Source organism: Triturus cristatus, chromosome 9, assembly GCF_964204655.1.
Source record: "Triturus cristatus chromosome 9, aTriCri1.1, whole genome shotgun sequence".
Lineage (NCBI taxonomy): Eukaryota > Metazoa > Chordata > Amphibia > Caudata > Salamandridae > Triturus > Triturus cristatus.
This window is the reverse complement of record NC_140592.1, coordinates 272869280-272874091: the sequence shown is the minus strand read 5'-3', so window position 1 is coordinate 272874091 and position 4812 is coordinate 272869280.

Sequence of the window (4812 nt, the reverse complement as noted above, 5' to 3'; positions counted from 1 at the left end):
GCCAGAAGTGATCAATAAGTGCAGATGTCTTATGTGCAACCGAATAGTACGTGTAATCCCTACTAGAGGGGTGTAGTCATCGCCACACGTCCTGCAGTCCACAGTCCGTAAGCCAACTTAGACCTGCAGCTGAGAAGGCAGCAGTTTTGTTAGAGCGTTGTCCGGAGCAGTCAGTGTCCATAACTAAATTCATGTACCCGTCTACCAGGATAGCTGCATCACTAGTCTGATGCACAGGGGCCAGGAAACCCGTTCAGGAGGGATTCCTGGCCCTCGTTAGGGGCATAGACATTCACCAGGGTAATGAGGAAGGTGTCCACCCGAAGTCTGAGTGCGAGGAGGCGCCCCTTGACTTCTGCTATTGTGGATAGAATTTCTCCCGTCAAAACCTGTGAAAAGAGAATGGCTACCCTGCCTTTCTTCACAGGGAAAGAGGACCAGAGCTGGAGCAGGAAACAACAGGACTGCATTCTATGGATATCCTCCGAAATCAGGGGAGTCTCTTGCAGGAGACAAACGTCACTACCGGATTGTTCTAAGAGAGAAAGGACCGTTGACCTTTTAGTGGGAATATTAAGGCCCTGTACGTTGAGGCTAGTGATCTTAAGATCCAGGAATTCTGGGCATGGCGCAGGGTGCTGAGGAAACTTCTACAGGGGGCCAGAGGGACATGGAGCAATAGGGCTTCGCCCTCCAAAGTGGTCCACTACAGTACAAGTTGGATAGCCAAGGGTTGACCAGGATAGGAGTAAGAACACCCATAAAACAACCCCAACAAACCAATTGTGAAAACAATCAGCAAATACCTGCATTAGTCCATCAACCATGGGAACAATAAGTGAAGCATGGGCCCGGCAGTCATGGACATAACCGGGGGCGGGGGGGGGGGGGGGGGGGGGAAACCAGTACTGGACTTTAGGTCTCACAGGCCCCGTCCCTGCTGCCCACATTCCCCCGGCCAGAAGAGAGTACATTGTAACTAATGTCCCCATGGTCTCAAGATGCAGCGACCTTGTCAGCATCTCCCGTCAGCGTGTCTACTACAGCCTTCCTTTCCATCACCATAGTCCCTAGATCAGGATGCAGAGTATCGGGTGCCTTTTTCCACTGCTGCTAGCATGAGCACCTTTGTGCCGTCCGGCCCTGTGGGTTGGCCAGTCTCCCCCTCGATGCCTAGCACTCAGCAGGCCTCCATGACGGATGGGAGTTGATGGAGTTTGCCTTCGAGATGGATGATCCAGAAGGATGGTCCCAGGAGTAGAAGATGCCGGCATCCCCCAGATTAGCAGAGACCAGGCGAAATTTGAGCAGAAACAGCAGCAGCAGCCGCCACTCGTTTGATGATTTTCCGGTCCAAAAGAGAGAGAGGGGAGACTCCTTCAGAATGAGAGTCCTCTCCATGGGTTCATCCAGTGGAGAATTCCCAGGCCCCTGCACCAAGCGCTTTCCCCTCCGTCCCTCAAAGCCAGTGCAAAAGCGAAGAGGGTCAGGCGATGGCCAATAAGGGAGGCGGACAACTCTTTACTCCGAGAGGGATCACTCCAGGGACCCCAGGACCCACTAGCCCCCAGAGTCAAGTTAGGGGTGCGATCTGAACGCAATTTTATCCCATGGGGCAGGGGCTAAGAGGCATAAACCACCCACAGTCAAAGAGCCTAGGCTGTGACCCGTGGTCATGAGCACAAGACAGGCCACAACAGGCAGCCACCAGACAATCCACCTCCTGCAGCCCAAATTGACCAGGGTATGCCCCCTATGCGCAGCTCTCCCCGAGCTACAATGGGGGCACGGGGGGGGGTCAAGGCTCCAGGACTGGACAAGCACCATAGGTGTTGAGCGGATCCGGGGGTGAAGGCCAGCTCCAGGGCGTGCAGATGCTCAGATGGACACCTTCCCCTCTGATCCTCAGTCCTCAGCCCCTGGACAGTTCAGCGATATCCCCCAGTGAGAGGGCCCCAGGGAATAAATGGAGGCCCGGATCATGGCAAGTGCCTCTCCCGGATCCTCCATCACACGCTCAGCTCGGGGGCCAATGCAGGCATCGGTGGTCTCCAGCAACTCAACTGATCTGCTCAACCGCTCCGGACCTGGGGCTCAGGAGTACACTGCAGTCAGGTCCAAACCCTGGGAGCTCCTGTCGCAGGCCTCACATTCCGCTCGTGCTTGCTGCACGTACCGGGGGCCCCCTGATCAGCATCGGGGGCAAAGTGCGACAAGATGCGCAGGGGCTCTCCGCTTCCTCGTCGCCAGATGTCCGATCTGCAGGGCACAGTCTGTCAGGCCGCAATCCCGCTCAGTGATGGACGTCATTTACCATCTAGCAGCCTGCCATGGTCCTCTGCTCTTGAGGACTTCCCTGGACCCAATCAGTCGCACCGGCAGGAGGATCACCAAGAGTGCCACTGTCGATGCTATGCTATTTCCGCCAGTGAATCCTGTCTGCAGGGGCAGTTTGCACAGCAGGGAGCACTAATAGTTGCTTTTTCAGTGGCGAGGATGGAGAAACAGGTCTTAGCTGCCTGCCATCTTGGCCACGCCCCCACTGGAATGATTTTAAAACACACAAATGAACTTAAGAGACCATTATGAACATCAGACATACTTTCACTTCTCAGATCCAATTCCTGCCTCTATACTGAAAGGGATCAGTCCCTCTCTTGCCACATATTGGAAGAGCCTGATCAATGCTTCACTGACTCAAGGCAAAGTCCCAGACTATCTAAAAACAGGACACATCAATAAAATCCTGAAAAATCCAGGAACTAACCTCAAGGAAGTAAAAAGCTTTTAGCCTGTAAATACTCTTCCATTTCTGGCCAAACTCCTGGAAAGCACCTCAGTAACAACTCGATCAAATAAAAGTTGACTGAACTACTTGATCTATAGTCTGGATTTAGATTTTTATTTAATAGTAGAGAAACAGCTATTCTGAAAAATGCTGAAGATGCACTACAATTACTGGTTGAGGATGATTCCAGTCTCCTCCTCGACCTATCAACACTGTTCAATACAGGTGATCATGGTAATTTTACTTAACACATTTGCATCAATGACAGTTCTTAACTAAAAACTGATTCCATCAAATAAAACAAACTCTTACACCCTTCACTGCTAATGTAAGAAGTTCAACAGGGCTCAATACTATAAACACACTCTTAAATCTGTATTTGGAACCTCTAACCACACCCTCAAACAGCTCAATATCTCATATCACCTATATGAAGAGCATACAGAACTTTACCTAAAAGTCCGTCAATCCTCGACTGGTTTTCACCACTTGAAACTAATCCTTCAAGACTGAATGCCTACTCATTTCATACCAGAGAACTCAATTCCAATCCAGTAATGGCTTGGTACACTAGAAAGTATGAAATGCAAATCTCATATGATTTAATGCACAAGATTGATGGGCTTCACTCTATTAAAATGTAAACCTACATACACCGTAGAAAAGAACACACTACTACAGAGAGAGGAGTGAAATCATTTACTCAAGATTAGACTTCAAAATCAAAGTACACTCATTGGTCTTTTAAAGACTATTACAGGATTATCCCACTCTCAAGTAGTGGAAAAGTACACCATGTTCAGTTGAAGTCTGCCCTGCATTCAGAAGCATGATGACCCTTATCAAACCAGCCCAGCTAAAATCAGTCAAATGGCACTAGGTAGACGCAAGAAACGGTTTTACAAAGACTTGTACCACACAAAAAGTCTTACACCATGGTACTCTGATGAAATACATTGGGCAAAAAATATTTCTGGGGATTCACACGCACTGTGTACAACTGAATCCATGTGTGGAGCTACCTTGGTTCATGAAACAAAAGAATCACTTTTCAAACATTCTTGGGAAGTGCTCCTAAAATCTCCACTCCCCCAACCATTCCCTGAGATACATACAAATCCCTCTATTGACACATTCAAAATGAAGGCAAACATGTACTACTCCAATGATTTATTAATCAATAAATCTATCCATAGCTTTTATACATGTTCATTCTAAGTGTCTAATTTTATGTCTATTATGCTGCAAAGGGAAAACAGAATATTCTCTCTTTTGATGTCTAATTATACAGTTATAGTTGTGTTCCATTGGAATGATGTTGGCTCCTGTAAAGCACTCCAACACCCGTGAGTCTGGTATACACTATCAAAAACAGCAGATACAGTGAACAATACTACAGCCCCATAGTGCTAACATATGTTTCTTATAAAGTATCAACCAACCATGAAGCATAGAAGTTTGAAATCTCTCCATAACATAATACCAGTCAAGCTTTATGTAACACTGTTTAAAAAGGAAAATAGGTATTAAAAGCAGGATACAACATACATGTGTTGCATATTATAAAATTCTTTGCATTTCTCATTGATTGACATTTATAATTCAGATGGATGATGCAATTTCCACAAATTATGAAAGAAATCAGTCATGGTATGACGTTCCTGTGAGATACAAGTTGAATGAAAGATTAATTTTCACCAGTTCTGTTACCTACATTACCATGTTTCACTGCTTGTGCAATTTAAGACATGCCCTGTACTCAACAACCTTTATGTGGTAATTGCTAGAGCTAGTGGTGCAGGATTAGCCAATCCAGGCCTAGCCCACCTCAGGTAAACGTTCTGCACTTCAACTAGTTTGCCCACTTCTTACCATTGCAACCCTCATCTTAGCCAGCCACGTCAATACCCCACCTATTCCAGGGTTATCCTTTCAAATTTCTCCCCCTTCCCCACCTTCTCCTTCCTTACCTCCTCCTTAATCTACCTTTGTCCCGAACAATTCCTTTCTCACTAAAAACCCAC